At 45.4% G+C, this 21,475-nt stretch overlaps 1 protein-coding gene across 1 annotated transcript in view; it reads left to right on the forward strand.

Annotated features, from left to right (window-relative positions):
• The window catches only part of LOC144783054 (mitogen-activated protein kinase kinase kinase kinase 5-like), an 834,532-nt gene that overhangs the window by 317,548 nt on the left and 495,509 nt on the right, over window positions 1-21,475 (forward strand). The gene's annotated exons all lie outside the window — the stretch shown is intronic.

The following is a 21,475-nucleotide window of genomic DNA, read 5'->3' on the forward strand; positions in this document are numbered from 1 at the left end:
GACAGAGCTTCTGAATGATGCAGAATACTCTTACCAAGTCAAGAGATCATGGTTTTAATCCATCACCGTTTTTTAGCTCACTGCACCATCCCAGCTCAGAACCCGGCTATATGCAAATTAGTCTGTTCCTGTCCCAGTGCATGATGGGAACAGGGCAAACCAAACTACCAAGCCAATTCTTATACTGGGAAGGAAACAAGCTTCCGGGGACCAGTTTCTGGCATCACAGCCTTCTTCGGCCCGGCTTGCTTGAATCCTGATGGTGCAATGAGCAAGGGACTCACGTCTGAGTATACCCTCCCACACATAGTGTGGATAAAACCGATTTGGGAAAAGGGGGGTGGTGATGGACAGAGCTTCTGAATGATGCAGAATACTCTTACCAAGTCAAGAGATCATGGTTTTAATCCATCACTGTTTTTTAGCTCACTGCACCATCCCAGCTTAGAACCTGGCTATATGCAAATTAGTCTGTTCCTGTCCCAGTGCATGATGGGAACAGGGCAAACCAAACTACCAAGCCAATTCTTATACTGGGAAGGAAACAAGCTTCCGGGGACCAGTTTCTGGCATCACAGCCTTCTTCGGCCCGGCTTGTTTGAATCCTGATGGTGCAATGAGCAAGGGACTCACGTCTCAGTATACACTCCCACACATAGTGTGGATAAAACCGATTTGGGAAAAGGGGGGTGGTGATGGACAGAGCCTCTGAATGATGCAGAATACTCTTACCAAGTCAAGAGATCATGGTTTTAATCCATCAACGTTTTTTAGCTCACTGCACCATCCCAGCTCAGAACACGGCTATATGCAAATTAGTCTGTTCCTGTCCCAGTGCATGATGGGAACAGGGCAAACCAAACTACCAAGCCAATTCTTATACTGGGAAGGAAACAAGCTTCCGGGGACCAGTTTCTGGCATCACAGCCTTCTTCGGCCCGGCTTGCTTGAATCCTGATGGTGCAATGAGCAAGGGACTCACGTCTGAGTATACCCTCCCACACATAGTGTGGATAAAACCGATTTGGGAAAAGGGGGGTGGTGATGGACAGAGCTTCTGAATGATGCAGAATACTCTTACCAAGTCAAGAAATCATGGTTTTAATCCATCACCGTTTTTTAGCTCACTGCACCATCCCAGCTCAGAACCCGGCTATATGCAAATTAGTCTGTTCCTGTCCCAGTGCATGATGGGAACAAGGCAAACCAAACTACCAAGCCAATTCTTATACTGGGAAGGAAACAAGCTTCCGGGGACCGGTTTCTGGCATCACAGCCTTCTTCGGCCCGGCTTGCTTGAATCCTGATGGTGCAATGAGCAAGGGACTCACGTCTGAGTATACCCTCCCACACATAGTGTGGATAAAACCGATTTGGGAAAAGGGGGGTGGTGATGGACAAAGCTTCTGAATGATGCAGAATACTCTTACCAAGTCAAGAGATCATGGTTTTAATCCATCACTGTTTTTTAGCTCACTGCACCATCCCAGCTTAGAACCTGGCTATATGCAAATTAGTCTGTTCCTGTCCCAGTGCATGATGGGAACAGGGCAAACCAAACTACCAAGCCAATTCTTATACTGGGAAGGAAACAAGCTTCCGGGGACCGGTTTCTGGTATCACAGCCTTCTTCGGCCCGGCTTGCTTGAATCCTGATGGTGCAATGAGCAAGGGAGTCACGTCTGAGTATACCCTCCCACACATAGTGTGGATAAAACCGATTTTGGAAAAGGGGGGTGGTGATGGACAGAGCTTCTGAATGATGCAGAATACTCTTACCAAGTCAAGAGATCATGGTTTTAATCCATCACTGTTTTTTAGCTCACTCCACCATCCCAGCTCAGAACCCGGCTATATGCAAATTAGTCTGTTCCTGTCCCAGTGCATGATGGGAACAAGGCAAACCAAACTACCAAGCCAATTCTTATACTGGGAAGGAAACAAGCTTCCGGGGACCGGTTTCTGGCATCACAGCCTTCTTCGGCCCGGCTTGCTTGAATCCTGATGGTGCAATGAGCAAGGGACTCACGTCTGAGTACACCCTCCCACACATAGTGTGGATAAAACCGATTTGGGAAAAGGGGGGTGGTGATGGACAGAGCTTCTGAATGATGCAGAATACTCTTACCAAGTCAAGAGATCATGGTTTTAATCCATCACTGTTTTTAGCTCACTGCACCATCCCAGCTTAGAACCTGGCTATATGCAAATTAGTCCGTTCCTGTCCCAGTGCATGATGGGAACAGGGCAAACCAAACTACCAAGCCAATTCTTATACTGGGAAGGAAACAAGCTTCCGGGGACCGGTTTCTGGCATCACAGCCTTCTTCGGCCCGGCTTGCTTGAATCCTGATGGTGCAATGAGCAAGGGACTCACGTCTCAGTATACCCTCCCACACATAGTGTGGATAAAACCGATTTGGGAAAAGGGGGGTGGTGATGGACAGAGCCTCTGAATGATGCAGAATACTCTTACCAAGTCAAGAGATCATGGTTTTAATCCATCACCGTTTTTTAGCTCACTGCACCATCCCAGCTCAGAACACGGCTATATGCAAATTAGTCTGTTCCTGTCCCAGTGCATGATGGGAACAGGGCAAACCAAACTACCAAGCCAATTCTTATACTGGGAAGGAAACAAGCTTCCGGGGACCGGTTTCTGGCATCACAGCCTTCTTCGGCCCGGCTTGCTTGAATCCTGATGGTGCAATGAGCAAGGGACTCACGTCTGAGTATACCCTCCCACACATAGTGTGGATAAAACCGATTTGGGAAAAGGGGGGTGGTGATGGACAGAGCTTCTGAATGATGCAGAATACTCTTACCAAGTCAAGAGATCATGGTTTTAATCCATCACCGTTTTTTAGCTCACTGCACCATCCCAGCTCAGAACCCGGCTATATGCAAATTAGTCTGTTCCTGTCCCAGTGCATGATGGGAACAGGGCAAACCAAACTACCAAGCCAATTCTTATACTGGGAAGGAAACAAGCTTCCGGGGACCAGTTTCTGGCATCACAGCCTTCTTCGGCCCGGCTTGCTTGAATCCTGATGGTGCAATGAGCAAGGGACTCACGTCTGAGTATACCCTCCCACACATAGTGTGGATAAAACCGATTTGGGAAAAGGGGGGTGGTGATGGACAGAGCTTCTGAATGATGCAGAATACTCTTACCAAGTCAAGAGATCATGGTTTTAATCCATCACTGTTTTTTAGCTCACTGCACCATCCCAGCTTAGAACCTGGCTATATGCAAATTAGTCTGTTCCTGTCCCAGTGCATGATGGGAACAGGGCAAACCAAACTACCAAGCCAATTCTTATACTGGGAAGGAAACAAGCTTCCGGGGACCAGTTTCTGGCATCACAGCCTTCTTCGGCCCGGCTTGTTTGAATCCTGATGGTGCAATGAGCAAGGGACTCACGTCTCAGTATACACTCCCACACATAGTGTGGATAAAACCGATTTGGGAAAAGGGGGGTGGTGATGGACAGAGCCTCTGAATGATGCAGAATACTCTTACCAAGTCAAGAGATCATGGTTTTAATCCATCAACGTTTTTTAGCTCACTGCACCATCCCAGCTCAGAACACGGCTATATGCAAATTAGTCTGTTCCTGTCCCAGTGCATGATGGGAACAGGGCAAACCAAACTACCAAGCCAATTCTTATACTGGGAAGGAAACAAGCTTCCGGGGACCAGTTTCTGGCATCACAGCCTTCTTCGGCCCGGCTTGCTTGAATCCTGATGGTGCAATGAGCAAGGGACTCACGTCTGAGTATACCCTCCCACACATAGTGTGGATAAAACCGATTTGGGAAAAGGGGGGTGGTGATGGACAGAGCTTCTGAATGATGCAGAATACTCTTACCAAGTCAAGAAATCATGGTTTTAATCCATCACCGTTTTTTAGCTCACTGCACCATCCCAGCTCAGAACCCGGCTATATGCAAATTAGTCTGTTCCTGTCCCAGTGCATGATGGGAACAAGGCAAACCAAACTACCAAGCCAATTCTTATACTGGGAAGGAAACAAGCTTCCGGGGACCGGTTTCTGGCATCACAGCCTACTTCGGCCCGGCTTGCTTGAATCCTGATGGTGCAATGAGCAAGGGACTCACGTCTGAGTATACCCTCCCACACATAGTGTGGATAAAACCGATTTGGGAAAAGGGGGGTGGTGATGGACAAAGCTTCTGAATGATGCAGAATACTCTTACCAAGTCAAGAGATCATGGTTTTAATCCATCACTGTTTTTTAGCTCACTGCACCATCCCAGCTTAGAACCTGGCTATATGCAAATTAGTCTGTTCCTGTCCCAGTGCATGATGGGAACAGGGCAAACCAAACTACCAAGCCAATTCTTATACTGGGAAGGAAACAAGCTTCCGGGGACCGGTTTCTGGTATCACAGCCTTCTTCGGCCCGGCTTGCTTGAATCCTGATGGTGCAATGAGCAAGGGAGTCACGTCTGAGTATACCCTCCCACACATAGTGTGGATAAAACCGATTTTGGAAAAGGGGGGTGGTGATGGACAGAGCTTCTGAATGATGCAGAATACTCTTACCAAGTCAAGAGATCATGGTTTTAATCCATCACCGTTTTTTAGCTCACTCCACCATCCCAGCTCAGAACCCGGCTATATGCAAATTAGTCTGTTCCTGTCCCAGTGCATGATGGGAACAAGGCAAACCAAACTACCAAGCCAATTCTTATACTGGGAAGGAAACAAGCTTCCGGGGACCGGTTTCTGGCATCACAGCCTTCTTCGGCCCGGCTTGCTTGAATCCTGATGGTGCAATGAGCAAGGGACTCACGTCTGAGTACACCCTCCCACACATAGTGTGGATAAAACCGATTTGGGAAAAGGGGGGTGGTGATGGACAGAGCTTCTGAATGATGCAGAATACTCTTACCAAGTCAAGAGATCATGGTTTTAATCCATCACTGTTTTTAGCTCACTGCACCATCCCAGCTTAGAACCTGGCTATATGCAAATTAGTCCGTTCCTGTCCCAGTGCATGATGGGAACAGGGCAAACCAAACTACCAAGCCAATTCTTATACTGGGAAGGAAACAAGCTTCCGGGGACCGGTTTCTGGCATCACAGCCTTCTTCGGCCCGGCTTGCTTGAATCCTAATGGTGCAATGAGCAAGGGACTCACGTCTCAGTATACCCTCCCACACATAGTGTGGATAAAACCGATTTGGGAAAAGGGGGGTGGTGATGGACAGAGCCTCTGAATGATGCAGAATACTCTTACCAAGTCAAGAGATCATGGTTTTAATCCATCACCGTTTTTTAGCTCACTGCACCATCCCAGCTCAGAACCCGGCTATATGCAAATTAGTCTGTTCCTGTCCCAGTGCATGATGGGAACAGGGCAAACCAAACTACCAAGCCAATTCTTATACTGGGAAGGAAACAAGCTTCCGGGGACCCGTTTCTGGCATCACAGCCTTCTTTGGCCCGGCTTGCTTGAATCCTGATGGTGCAATGAGCAAGGGACTCACGTCTGAGTATACCCTCCCACACATAGTGTGGATAAAACCGATTTGGGAAAAGGGGAGTGGTGATGGACAGAGCTTCTGAATGATGCAGAATACTCTTACCAAGTCAAGAGATCATGGTTTTAATCCATCACCGTTTTTTAGCTCACTGCACCATCCCAGCTCAGAACCCGGCTATATGCAAATTAGTCTGTTCCTGTCCCAGTGCTTGATGGGAACAAGGCAAACCAAACTACCAAGCCAATTCTTATACTGGGAAGGAAACAAGCTTCCGGGGACCGGTTTCTGGCATCACAGCCTTCTTCGGCCCGGCTTGCTTGAATCCTGATGGTGCAATCAGCAAGGGACTCACGTCTGAGTATACCCTCCCACACATAGTGTGGATAAAACCGATTTGGGAAAAGGGGGGTGGTGATGGACAGGGCTTCTGAATGATGCAGAATACTCTTACCAAGTCAAGAGATCATGGTTTTAATCCATCACCGTTTTTTAGCTCACTGCACCATCCCAGCTCAGAACCCGGCTATATGCAAATTAGTCTGTTCCTGTCCCAGTGCATGATGGGAACAGGGCAAACCAAACTACCAAGCCAATTCTTATACTGGGAAGGAAACAAGCTTCCGGGGACCGGTTTCTGGCATCACAGCCTTCTTTGGCCCGGCTTGCTTGAATCCTGATGGTGCAATGAGCAAGGGACTCACGTCTGAGTATACCCTCCCACACATAGTGTGGATAAAACCGATTTGGGAAAAGGGGGGTGGTGATGGACAGAGCTTCTGAATGATGCAGAATACTCTTACCAAGTCAAGAGATCATGGTTTTAATCATCACCGATTTTTAGCTCACTGCACCATCCCAGCTCAGAACCCGGCTATATGCAAATTAGTCTGTTCCTGTCCCAGTGCATGATGGGAACAGGGCAAACCAAACTACCAAGCCAATTCTTATACTGGGAAGGAAACAAGCTTCCGGGGACCGGTTTCTGGCATCACAGCCTTCTTCGGCCCGGCTTGCTTGAATCCTGATGGTGCAATGAGCAAGGGACTCACGTCTGAGTATACCCTCCCACACATAGTGTGGATAAAACCGATTTGGGAAAAGGGGGGTGGTGATGGACAGTGCTTCTGAATGATGCAGAATACTCTTACCAAGTCAAGAGATCATGGTTTTAATCCATCAACGTTTTTTAGCTCACTGCACCATCCCAGCTCAGAACACGGCTATATGCAAATTAGTCTGTTCCTGTCCCAGTGCATGATGGGAACAGGGCAAACCAAACTACCAAGCCAATTCTTATACTGGGAAGGAAACAAGCTTCCGGGGACCAGTTTCTGGCATCACAGCCTTCTTCGGCCCGGCTTGCTTGAATCCTGATGGTGCAATGAGCAAGGGACTCACGTCTGAGTATACCCTCCCACACATAGTGTGGATAAAACCGATTTGGGAAAAGGGGGGTGGTGATGGACAGAGCTTCTGAATGATGCAGAATACTCTTACCAAGTCAAGAAATCATGGTTTTAATCCATCACCGTTTTTTAGCTCACTGCACCATCCCAGCTCAGAACCCGGCTATATGCAAATTAGTCTGTTCCTGTCCCAGTGCATGATGGGAACAAGGCAAACCAAACTACCAAGCCAATTCTTATACTGGGAAGGAAACAAGCTTCCGGGGACCGGTTTCTGGCATCACAGCCTTCTTCGGCCCGGCTTGCTTGAATCCTGATGGTGCAATGAGCAAGGGACTCACGTCTGAGTATACCCTCCCACACATAGTGTGGATAAAACCGATTTGGGAAAAGGGGGGTGGTGATGGACAAAGCTTCTGAATGATGCAGAATACTCTTACCAAGTCAAGAGATCATGGTTTTAATCCATCACTGTTTTTTAGCTCACTGCACCATCCCAGCTTAGAACCTGGCTATATGCAAATTAGTCTGTTCCTGTCCCAGTGCATGATGGGAACAGGGCAAACCAAACTACCAAGCCAATTCTTATACTGGGAAGGAAACAAGCTTCCGGGGACCGGTTTCTGGTATCACAGCCTTCTTCGGCCCGGCTTGCTTGAATCCTGATGGTGCAATGAGCAAGGGAGTCACGTCTGAGTATACCCTCCCACACATAGTGTGGATAAAACCGATTTTGGAAAAGGGGGGTGGTGATGGACAGAGCTTCTGAATGATGCAGAATACTCTTACCAAGTCAAGAGATCATGGTTTTAATCCATCACTGTTTTTTAGCTCACTCCACCATCCCAGCTCAGAACCCGGCTATATGCAAATTAGTCTGTTCCTGTCCCAGTGCATGATGGGAACAAGGCAAACCAAACTACCAAGCCAATTCTTATACTGGGAAGGAAACAAGCTTCCGGGGACCGGTTTCTGGCATCACAGCCTTCTTCGGCCCGGCTTGCTTGAATCCTGATGGTGCAATGAGCAAGGGACTCACGTCTGAGTACACCCTCCCACACATAGTGTGGATAAAACCGATTTGGGAAAAGGGGGGTGGTGATGGACAGAGCTTCTGAATGATGCAGAATACTCTTACCAAGTCAAGAGATCATGGTTTTAATCCATCACTGTTTTTAGCTCACTGCACCATCCCAGCTTAGAACCTGGCTATATGCAAATTAGTCCGTTCCTGTCCCAGTGCATGATGGGAACAGGGCAAACCAAACTACCAAGCCAATTCTTATACTGGGAAGGAAACAAGCTTCCGGGGACCGGTTTCTGGCATCACAGCCTTCTTCGGCCCGGCTTGCTTGAATCCTGATGGTGCAATGAGCAAGGGACTCACGTCTCAGTATACCCTCCCACACATAGTGTGGATAAAACCGATTTGGGAAAAGGGGGGTGGTGATGGACAGAGCCTCTGAATGATGCAGAATACTCTTACCAAGTCAAGAGATCATGGTTTTAATCCATCACCGTTTTTTAGCTCACTGCACCATCCCAGCTCAGAACACGGCTATATGCAAATTAGTCTGTTCCTGTCCCAGTGCATGATGGGAACAGGGCAAACCAAACTACCAAGCCAATTCTTATACTGGGAAGGAAACAAGCTTCCGGGGACCGGTTTCTGGCATCACAGCCTTCTTCGGCCCGGCTTGCTTGAATCCTGATGGTGCAATGAGCAAGGGACTCACGTCTGAGTATACCCTCCCACACATAGTGTGGATAAAACCGATTTGGGAAAAGGGGGGTGGTGATGGACAGAGCTTCTGAATGATGCAGAATACTCTTACCAAGTCAAGAGATCATGGTTTTAATCCATCACCGTTTTTTAGCTCACTGCACCATCCCAGCTCAGAACCCGGCTATATGCAAATTAGTCTGTTCCTGTCCCAGTGCATGATGGGAACAGGGCAAACCAAACTACCAAGCCAATTCTTATACTGGGAAGGAAACAAGCTTCCGGGGACCAGTTTCTGGCATCACAGCCTTCTTCGGCCCGGCTTGCTTGAATCCTGATGGTGCAATGAGCAAGGGACTCACGTCTGAGTATACCCTCCCACACATAGTGTGGATAAAACCGATTTGGGAAAAGGGGGGTGGTGATGGACAGAGCTTCTGAATGATGCAGAATACTCTTACCAAGTCAAGAGATCATGGTTTTAATCCATCACTGTTTTTTAGCTCACTGCACCATCCCAGCTTAGAACCTGGCTATATGCAAATTAGTCTGTTCCTGTCCCAGTGCATGATGGGAACAGGGCAAACCAAACTACCAAGCCAATTCTTATACTGGGAAGGAAACAAGCTTCCGGGGACCAGTTTCTGGCATCACAGCCTTCTTCGGCCCGGCTTGTTTGAATCCTGATGGTGCAATGAGCAAGGGACTCACGTCTCAGTATACACTCCCACACATAGTGTGGATAAAACCGATTTGGGAAAAGGGGGGTGGTGATGGACAGAGCCTCTGAATGATGCAGAATACTCTTACCAAGTCAAGAGATCATGGTTTTAATCCATCAACGTTTTTTAGCTCACTGCACCATCCCAGCTCAGAACACGGCTATATGCAAATTAGTCTGTTCCTGTCCCAGTGCATGATGGGAACAGGGCAAACCAAACTACCAAGCCAATTCTTATACTGGGAAGGAAACAAGCTTCCGGGGACCAGTTTCTGGCATCACAGCCTTCTTCGGCCCGGCTTGCTTGAATCCTGATGGTGCAATGAGCAAGGGACTCACGTCTGAGTATACCCTCCCACACATAGTGTGGATAAAACCGATTTGGGAAAAGGGGGGTGGTGATGGACAGAGCTTCTGAATGATGCAGAATACTCTTACCAAGTCAAGAAATCATGGTTTTAATCCATCACCGTTTTTTAGCTCACTGCACCATCCCAGCTCAGAACCCGGCTATATGCAAATTAGTCTGTTCCTGTCCCAGTGCATGATGGGAACAAGGCAAACCAAACTACCAAGCCAATTCTTATACTGGGAAGGAAACAAGCTTCCGGGGACCGGTTTCTGGCATCACAGCCTACTTCGGCCCGGCTTGCTTGAATCCTGATGGTGCAATGAGCAAGGGACTCACGTCTGAGTATACCCTCCCACACATAGTGTGGATAAAACCGATTTGGGAAAAGGGGGGTGGTGATGGACAAAGCTTCTGAATGATGCAGAATACTCTTACCAAGTCAAGAGATCATGGTTTTAATCCATCACTGTTTTTTAGCTCACTGCACCATCCCAGCTTAGAACCTGGCTATATGCAAATTAGTCTGTTCCTGTCCCAGTGCATGATGGGAACAGGGCAAACCAAACTACCAAGCCAATTCTTATACTGGGAAGGAAACAAGCTTCCGGGGACCGGTTTCTGGTATCACAGCCTTCTTCGGCCCGGCTTGCTTGAATCCTGATGGTGCAATGAGCAAGGGAGTCACGTCTGAGTATACCCTCCCACACATAGTGTGGATAAAACCGATTTTGGAAAAGGGGGGTGGTGATGGACAGAGCTTCTGAATGATGCAGAATACTCTTACCAAGTCAAGAGATCATGGTTTTAATCCATCACCGTTTTTTAGCTCACTCCACCATCCCAGCTCAGAACCCGGCTATATGCAAATTAGTCTGTTCCTGTCCCAGTGCATGATGGGAACAAGGCAAACCAAACTACCAAGCCAATTCTTATACTGGGAAGGAAACAAGCTTCCGGGGACCGGTTTCTGGCATCACAGCCTTCTTCGGCCCGGCTTGCTTGAATCCTGATGGTGCAATGAGCAAGGGACTCACGTCTGAGTACACCCTCCCACACATAGTGTGGATAAAACCGATTTGGGAAAAGGGGGGTGGTGATGGACAGAGCTTCTGAATGATGCAGAATACTCTTACCAAGTCAAGAGATCATGGTTTTAATCCATCACTGTTTTTAGCTCACTGCACCATCCCAGCTTAGAACCTGGCTATATGCAAATTAGTCCGTTCCTGTCCCAGTGCATGATGGGAACAGGGCAAACCAAACTACCAAGCCAATTCTTATACTGGGAAGGAAACAAGCTTCCGGGGACCGGTTTCTGGCATCACAGCCTTCTTCGGCCCGGCTTGCTTGAATCCTAATGGTGCAATGAGCAAGGGACTCACGTCTCAGTATACCCTCCCACACATAGTGTGGATAAAACCGATTTGGGAAAAGGGGGGTGGTGATGGACAGAGCCTCTGAATGATGCAGAATACTCTTACCAAGTCAAGAGATCATGGTTTTAATCCATCACCGTTTTTTAGCTCACTGCACCATCCCAGCTCAGAACCCGGCTATATGCAAATTAGTCTGTTCCTGTCCCAGTGCATGATGGGAACAGGGCAAACCAAACTACCAAGCCAATTCTTATACTGGGAAGGAAACAAGCTTCCGGGGACCCGTTTCTGGCATCACAGCCTTCTTTGGCCCGGCTTGCTTGAATCCTGATGGTGCAATGAGCAAGGGACTCACGTCTGAGTATACCCTCCCACACATAGTGTGGATAAAACCGATTTGGGAAAAGGGGAGTGGTGATGGACAGAGCTTCTGAATGATGCAGAATACTCTTACCAAGTCAAGAGATCATGGTTTTAATCCATCACCGTTTTTTAGCTCACTGCACCATCCCAGCTCAGAACCCGGCTATATGCAAATTAGTCTGTTCCTGTCCCAGTGCTTGATGGGAACAAGGCAAACCAAACTACCAAGCCAATTCTTATACTGGGAAGGAAACAAGCTTCCGGGGACCGGTTTCTGGCATCACAGCCTTCTTCGGCCCGGCTTGCTTGAATCCTGATGGTGCAATCAGCAAGGGACTCACGTCTGAGTATACCCTCCCACACATAGTGTGGATAAAACCGATTTGGGAAAAGGGGGGTGGTGATGGACAGGGCTTCTGAATGATGCAGAATACTCTTACCAAGTCAAGAGATCATGGTTTTAATCCATCACCGTTTTTTAGCTCACTGCACCATCCCAGCTCAGAACCCGGCTATATGCAAATTAGTCTGTTCCTGTCCCAGTGCATGATGGGAACAGGGCAAACCAAACTACCAAGCCAATTCTTATACTGGGAAGGAAACAAGCTTCCGGGGACCGGTTTCTGGCATCACAGCCTTCTTTGGCCCGGCTTGCTTGAATCCTGATGGTGCAATGAGCAAGGGACTCACGTCTGAGTATACCCTCCCACACATAGTGTGGATAAAACCGATTTGGGAAAAGGGGGGTGGTGATGGACAGAGCTTCTGAATGATGCAGAATACTCTTACCAAGTCAAGAGATCATGGTTTTAATCATCACCGATTTTTAGCTCACTGCACCATCCCAGCTCAGAACCCGGCTATATGCAAATTAGTCTGTTCCTGTCCCAGTGCATGATGGGAACAGGGCAAACCAAACTACCAAGCCAATTCTTATACTGGGAAGGAAACAAGCTTCCGGGGACCGGTTTCTGGCATCACAGCCTTCTTCGGCCCGGCTTGCTTGAATCCTGATGGTGCAATGAGCAAGGGACTCACGTCTGAGTATACCCTCCCACACATAGTGTGGATAAAACCGATTTGGGAAAAGGGGGGTGGTGATGGACAGTGCTTCTGAATGATGCAGAATACTCTTACCAAGTCAAGAGATCATGGTTTTAATCCAGTGTAAAGCCTGTACACATGTATCCCGCATCAACAGGGACTTGAGGCATGTAGACATTTTCTCAAAGCACGCTCCATTTCCTACTTACTCCACACTGAAATGCTTCTAGAGATGGCATTTCTATGCCTCACTAATAACTACTTTCTCTTTAATGGCAACATCTACCACCAATTGTTGGGGACCGCGATGGGTACTTGTTTTGCCCCCAGCTTTGCTGGCCTCTACCTGGGCCGGTGGGAGGAGCTGGTGGTCTACCAGTCCCCAACATACCTTAACAAAGTGGTTAGATGGCTCCGCTACATTGACGATATTTTTATCATATGAAGCGGAAGCCAAGAAGAGGCAACAGACTTTATTGAAACCCTGAATAACAATGACTTTAACCTTTCCTTCACCAGTCACATCAGCACAACAACCATTGACTTTTTAGATTTAGAAGTTGAAATTAAAAACAACATTTTGACAACAATCTTATTTAGAAAGGACACGGCAGGCAACAGCCTGCTACATGCCCATAGTTGTCATCCAGCTAATCTCATTAATTCCATCCCCATGGGGGAATTTTTGAGAGCCAAACGAAATTGCTCCAATGAGGCCGATTACACCAAAGAGACACTCATTATGACAGAACGGTCTAAACAGAGAGGCTATAACCCTAAGTGTATATCTAAAGCCTTGGATAGAGTGAAGAATAGGGAAAGGTCGAGTCTATTGAAACCCAAAGAGAAAGAATGTGAGTCTGAATCCAGCATGACCAGTAGATTCATCACAGATTTTCATTCCCAATCCAAGGAAGAGAGAAAATCATTGAGCAAGTTCTGGAATGTGCTTAAACTAGACAAGGACTTAGCACCTGAAATTTCTGAATTTCCCCAACTGACTTTCAGGAGACCGAAATCCCTTAAGGATCTCCTTGCCCAACACTTATACCAGAGAACAGTAGTCAGAGAAACCCAGTGCAAGGATTTTACATTTGTGGCAGATGTAAGGCCTGTCGCAACAGTAAAAACCTTAAGGAAGTCCAGTTGTCCAAAGAAACAGATACATTTAAGATCACGAAACATGTCACATGTCTGACTGACCATGTGATATATGCACTCAAATGTCCCTGCCAACTACACTACATCGGTAGCACCAAACATCCTGCCAAAAAGAGAGTCCTTGAGCACATGCGGGCCATAAACCATGGGGACAAGCAATACCCCATTGCCAGGCATTTTGCTATACACCATAAGGGTAATGCTAATTTACTCTCATTTTGTGTTTTGGAAACTGTTCCCAGTAGGGAAAGAGGAGGAGACAGAATTAAGGAAATGAGGAGCCTTGAATCTAGACTTATAATAAAATACAGGACCACACAACCAGGTGGCCACAATTTACACGAGGAACTAACCGTGCATTTAGGTTACCCTTAGAATGTAGATATTTGATGACTGATACTGCACTCATGTCATTTTTTAACTCTGTTTTTAACAAACTGAAATGTTATGTTTTTGCACTATAGTCACAAACTGATTTTAATTTTTTCACGTTTACAGAACTTGGTGGTGACACAGTATGGGAATCTGCTCAGCACTTATGAGCAACTGCACGTTTGAATGAACTGTATGACTGGAAGACGTATTCACTCTCTCAGATTAACTGGGTTGACCATGGAACCTGGCGTCAATCACCATTGTTGGCCTTTGAATATGAATTTCGTGCCCACTTGGGCTGTATTGAACTTAGTGATGGCCATGAATGAGATCATGGCGCTCCTAGCCCACTTGGGCGTTACTGCGTAGTGAAATATGCTTGTTTTGACATTCAGAGCAACAGAGGCTTGAAATGGAGAATTGGTTACCGTTATTTCCCGAATTGGGGGTAGCTGAGCCTCTTCACACTGAGTAACATGAATCATGTGTTACGGAATGAGTCTGGCGGCTCGCCAATAACATTGTTTCAGGCCATTTGGCTGACATTTTTCTCATTTACGAACACTTTATTATTTTTTCATTGGTGTACACTGGTGATGGGTATTCGTACCGATGCTTGCCTTTGAATGCATGTAATTTGTCCAACACGGTGAACCACACGCCATTATGAACAAACTACAATTCAACCAGTCATGCCTCAAACGTAATGTTTATTTGACAAATGTTGTACAGCGCCTGATCACAGCCCGAGTGTAAACCAGCAAGTCTGTTGTTTATTACCTTTGGTATGACGCTAATACCATGTGACTCTGTATATATTGCACGTCATTCAGTTTGCTCGTTCTCGTGAGAAAGCAGGTTTCACCTGCGAAACGCGTCGAGAAAAGCCGCTTGTGAATTAAACACGCTTTGCAAACTTGAAGTGGCCCGGATTTCTTTCTTTCGCACAAAAGAGAGTGTTTGGCTGGAATAAATATATATATATATATATATATATATATATATATATATATATATATATATATATATATATATATATATATATATATATATATATAAGTGTAGGCGAAAATGTCAGTTAAAATTCAAACTGTAAAACACCCCCACCATGCCTCATTGTGATCTCACATTTTACATCACTCATGACGTCTTTTTTGGCACTGCTGATGACATTTCAAATGACATAATTAAAGACCTCACTGTTGACATATTCTAATGAGTGTGTTTTCTATACTTCTAAATGTATTTAGTGAGGTACATTTAGATCAAACGTTCTTTTCATTTTCTAGTGCTAATGAGTGTAAGTTCTTTCACCCAAATGGGGCTTGGGTGTCTGTGGGATCTCCATGAAGAGCTATGCTCGAGGTGAATGCTGTGTGTAGTAGGGGTTTCATCACCTAATGGGGTTTGGCTATCTGGCGGCAGTTGATATCCGTTAATATTAAAATGTCCAGGACCAGTGAATGTATTCATAGTAAACTGGGAAAATCCTTTTAGTATGGACATTTCAAAGGTCAAAAGTGATTCTTAATGTGACCAAAACAATTGTAAGACACAGCCAAAATGTGTTTCGCCCCTATCGACTTGCAAGCCTGGGTCTTTTTCCAGGTTGTTAGGGTAATTAAAAGAAAACCACAAGGAAAATTTGTACAAAATCCATGATAACCCATAATTGAAAAACATGTAAGAAATTACAAATATTCCCAAATTTAGTTGTCCGTTTTCCACGTTATGAAGAATACAATTAATATTTCAATTCATATTGGTGAATATGAGAAAAGAAAGAGAAAAAAAAACAGAGAACGAGGTACATTATTAAAGTTGCACGCGATGCGAACCATACGCAGAAGCATGTGATATAACATATAGGCCCAAATTACGATGTTGGGCGGACTCACACCGTTTCGGTGTGGGAACCAACATATCCTAGGTCTGCAGTTCCGAACACCGCAGTACGATGTGACCGCACTCCCATTTCTTTATCCAGATTGCGACTGATATAACGGAGACCCTGAAGGATTGTGTTAAAGACCTGTTGAAAAAATGTGATCGCATCAACAACTTTTTAAATAATCAGGTACTTTCACCGCCATCTTTTATACCCACATGCCCCTCAGTTCTACAGGTTTCTACACCTGCTGTAATTGACCCCCCCGATTAATACAACAACAAATTTGCCCGCGGAAAATCCTGTGCACCACAAAGGGAAAGTTGTAAATGGCAGATATACGCCAATTTCTCAACCAGCGACCAATCCAGTTTTTTTGGAAGGGTAACAAGGTGTGCAGGGCGTACGGGCGCGTGGAGTGCCCCCGGTACAATTACCCCCAGATGCAACTCCTTTTGTAGCGGTACTGGTAAATGTGCCTAAACTTACTGATGGGGAAGAAGAACATTATGAATCACTTCTTAACCACACTAAAAAATGGTGCAATGCGAATTGTACGGGTGAAGGTGATATTGCAGATAACATACTTATGAGCAGAAGGGTAAATTGGGTGGGAAAAACTAAGAAATGTGTGGCAGGGGATTGTGTTATAGTAAATTTTAAATCACGCAATGTTACTAGTCGTCTATTTTGGGATTCCTCGCCCTTGGATACTGCGGGCAAGGGTGTGCGTGCCATGCCTTTGGGCTTTTTTTATTCACCTGCAAATATGACAACTGGCGGTGGGTATAGCAGGGCGCAGCATAATAAGAATGCCGGGGCAGAGGGTAGATATATTTCGCCTCCACAAGGGAATGAATGGGTGACAATGAAATCTAGGGGTGGTGGGTCAGATACTCCTGCAAGAAATACGCACGTAGCTGACCTAACCCTGTCAAACAGATTTTCAGTTCTCTCAAACCAGGCCGACATGGATTGACTAGAGCCCAATCTGACACATCAAATAAATACGATACCAAATAGCTTGGATAATAATACTAACATTTTATCACCCTGTCTTACACCAACGATTGACGGGGAGACTCCAATAGAACATGGTAGGGGGAATGTTAAGGTCTTGTCCTGGAATATTGCGGGTTTACGCGTTAAACAGGATGACCCGATTTGGCTACAAATGTTAAAAGAACATGACATAGTTGCCATGCAGGAAACCTGGTCAAGGGAAAATTCTTTTTGGCTGGATGGTTATTCTTCTTTCTTTGTTAAAGCACAGTGTACCCCGGCAGGAAGAGATAAAGGGGGCTTGTTGCTATTGGTGTCTGTCAACATAGCTGGTAGCGTTAGAGAAATTCCTAGTCACTCGCACTATTTTCAGCTACTAGAAATTCTCCATCCGGACAAAATTAAGACAGTCTTAATAAACTGTTACAATTCAATGCAGGGGGGACCCCCAAATTGTGTTTTAGATAGTTTATCTTTGTTTTTAACTGATTATTTGTCAAAACAAACCACTTTTGTGCAACTCATATTAATGGGTGATTTTAATGTTCATTTGTGTGGGTCATACTGTCAGATCAAAGATCCTAACGGGCCCGATCTTGCGATTACTCCTCATTTTGAGCATAGTTTGAAAGGTTCAGCTATGGAAGAACTGCTATCAGCTAATGATTTATATGAACCAGGCTTCTCAGATCCAAATGACCGTGTGGTCACTTATAATGCGAGGGGGTAGTGAATCAATTATTGATTACATTTTCCTGTCCCCGGGACTCCTCCGCTATGTTTTGTTTTACAACGCCATCGTAAGCAGTTTTAGTGACCACAACCTGGTGTCTTTGGTTATGGATGGGTCGCTTGGTCTTCTCAAAGGGGCTTTGTTGGCCACCGCTGGGAAGAATGTTAAGAGTGCAGATCAAGGGAGGCGATTGAAATGGTGCAAAGTCTGCCCAGAGGATTTTTTAGGTCGTATCGAAGAAGATATGATAGTAGATTTTGAGATTTGTAGGGACCCGGACATGGGGGGAAAAGAAGTAGTTGTCGCATTTGAGGCTATATGTTCCAGGGTGGAAGAAGAGCTTACACTTAGACCAAAGAAGGGACCTGCCCCAGTTTTTGGCTGGTTTGACCATGCTTGCTCCAAAGCTCATGCTGCATTGTTGGCAGCGCTTAAACATTCCCCTAGAAATAAGTCTTTGGTAGCGCAAATGAGGAAGAAATATGCAGAGGCGATGAAGTCACGTAAAAAAGCCATTAAGGAAGAAGCTTGGGACTCTCTAATGGATTCGGCCACCCTTAAACATAGTTCTAAATTCTGGTCAATAATAAATAATCCCTTATTTGCCCAGACCCGTAATATAGACCTTGAGGCAAATATTCCAGAAGTAGAGTGGCTAAATCATTTTTCTGCAATTTATGGGAGTAATGATTCCTATGAAACGTTTCATATCCCTTGTTATTCTGCTACCCAGCCAAATCTAAATTTTAGTGAAACTGAAGTTAAGGTTGCAATAATTGGTTCCGCGAAGAATAAAGCTCCAGGACCTGATGGGGTTCCCCTGGATTTATATAAATCAAATCCTGAGATGTGGGCAACGTTATTAGTGAATGTTTTTAACCATGTACTCATAGGGGGTTTTCCAAAAACATGGGCATGTTCAATCATAGTCCCAATTTTTAAAAAAGGGCAAAGAAGTGATCCTAAATGCTATCGCCCTATATCCTTGTTGGACTCTTCTATGAAGATCCTGGGAAAAGTTCTGTTGGCTAAAATTAATAAGTGGACACTAGAAAATGACATTTTGTCCAATGCCCAATATGGATTTCGCTCAGGAAGAGGGACAGAGGACCAATGCTTAAATCTCCATATGATCATCTCAAAATATACAAAGGCTAAAAAGGGGGCAATCTTTGTTGCTTACATGGATTTATCAACAGCCTTTGATCTAGTCAATAGAGCAAAGCTGTGGGCGTTGTTGTTAAGTTTGGGATTGGACCCTCCTCTGGTCCATTTTTTAGCTGAACTCCACAAGGATTTAAAGGCTTCCATTAGAATGGATCAGGTAGGACATCGTACAGCATGGTTCAAATCAGGCAGGGGTGTGCGGCAAGGCTGCATCCTTGCCCCCATGCTGTTCACTTTATACATAAATGCTCTGGAAAATAACCTCCTGGCAGTCTCTGCGGATACACCGCGTGCAGGAGACACTCATATTCCGGTGCTTCTGTACGGGGATGATGCCGCATTGATAGCTAGGACACATTTAGGTATACAGAGACTTTTAAATACATTTAGTGATTTCATGTCCTCTCTTGACCTAGTGGTGAATAATGCTAAATCACACGTAATGGTTTTTGGGACTGCTAAAAATAATATTAAATCCCTTTACTGTAAAGGGGAAGTGATTACTAATGTTAAAGTTTTCACTTACCTAGGTGTAGTTTTTGACTCCAAGGGCAACTGGACCCCGCAAATAACAGCTAAAACTAAAGCAGTGAGGAGCTCTGTAAATGCGATCCTGAGCTTCTCAAGGAGACTTGGGGGGAAACCAAGTGGTGCATTACTAGCTTTGTATAGGGCAAAAACATTAGCTATTGCACGGTATGGAGCAGGTCTGTGGGGTTATGTGAAAACTGAAACTATACAAAAGGAGGTTAACAAGTTTCTTCGTTCGATGTTAGGGCTCCCTCCGTCGACAGCCACTTTCTCAGTCCATCAGGAGCTTGGAGCAGATTATATTACTGACATCCTCGCTATGGCACCTATCCTACTATGGATTAGGGTTTGGACCAATAAAAACTTGGGTCTTAATCACAAAATACTGATGGATTGTTTAACGCTTGAGAAGTATAAAGATATTGCTTGGCTGTCTTACATTCATAAGTGTTCAGTGGAACTAGGCCGCCCCGAGATATTTTCCGCCCCGTTTGGCTTGATAAAAGCAGACCTAGATTGGGTTAAGCTCAATTTCCTCAAACTCAAGACCCTGGAGAGAGAGGAATATCAATTAATAAAACCCACTGTTAGAGCTCATTTTATGACAATAACATGTATAGCTATTCAACCGTACCTCACTTTAGTTAATATCCCATTTCACAGGTGGCTTCTGGTTAAATTTCGATTTAACCAGATTTATACGGTACTTTGTGATAGTGAAGGTTGGTTTAAGCCCGAGGATGCACCTGTATGTAAATGTGATGACTTTTCCCTGCAAAACAACATGCACTTAATGCTGTTCTGTCCTTTTTATAATGTTCCAAGACAGAAGTATTTGGTACCCTTACTGAAAGAGAAAGCTTTCTTACAGGCAAAACCAGCACTCCTGTATTTACAAATGCTTGAATCCCCCTTGGTGATGTTCAGCGTAGCAAATTATCTTGTCGCTGCTGTTAGAATTAGGAAGAGGAATTTACAAGTGTAATATTGGGGTTTGTGATGATTGTTGTTTTGCCTTACCTATTTGTACATGATGATTTTTAATCTCGTAATTTTTAATAATTTTTTACTGAAATTGTATTGTATGAATATTTTTATATGAATTTTGGAATGGTTTTTAACTGTCTGTAGTATGCTTTTATGATTTTTAACAAAATCGAATAAAGTGGTTTTGACTTTGACTTTGACTTTATGGGAGCTTGTGCTGCAGGCGCCCCATTGGTGGTCCTCGGCCTCCTACCTGAGGCCGTAGGGGGAAGGAGGCCATGCTGGGGATTCCCAAAGTCGCTTTCTGATAGGCATTTCATGCTGGAAAGCCCGACATGAAAAGCCAGTCTGAAATGTCATATTCCCGGTGGTGGAAACGCCATCTGTAGGGATTATTTTGCAGTTTCCAGCTAGTCGGAAGCCAGCCAGGATAACTGTCCGGTTTGACTTTCGACCGCTTACATTGTTATTAGGCGGTCGAAGTCAAACCAGGGATGTCAGTCGGAAAGCCTTCGACCTGCAGATGAAGATTGGAATCCCAGAAGTGGCTTTGTGACAAGAATATTGGAGAGTCAAGTTAGTTCTGACTTATAAGCAATTTTCAAAAGGAGGGCATGCCCTGTCATTGCTGATTTCAGGTGTTCAATCAATCAATAACCAATCAAAATTTATAAAGTGAGCCTAAACACTCACCAGGCGCTTGCAGGTGCCAGAGGATTACTCGAACAGCCAGGTCTTGAGGGCTATTCAGAATTCTGGAAGTGAGTGTCATTTCCTTAAGATGCTTTATGTGTTTAACAATTCGCGTAACAGCAGGAACCTCCATGGTTCTCAGTCGTTGCTCAAGCATAGTAATCTGTTGGTCAGGGAAGAACCCTTTTCCTTAATTCCTTGCAGAGAGGCATTAATGCTGCTATGAATGGTTTCAGGGCTCTGATTTCGTTCATAACATCATCCAAACTCAGAGGAGGAGGAGACATTAAAGGGGAGTACATATCCTTTTTAAGGGGTTAAAAGAGGTGGAATTAGGCAACTTCTTTGTGACAGCACTTGGAGTCTTAGGGGAGGGCAAGCAGGGGCGTAACACAGGCCCTCGCAGCCCACGCGGTGCAGGGGGGCCCCTAGCTCCAAG

This window comes from Lissotriton helveticus, chromosome 9, assembly GCF_964261635.1.
Source record: "Lissotriton helveticus chromosome 9, aLisHel1.1, whole genome shotgun sequence".
In the NCBI taxonomy this organism is placed as follows: Eukaryota; Metazoa; Chordata; class Amphibia; order Caudata; family Salamandridae; genus Lissotriton; species Lissotriton helveticus.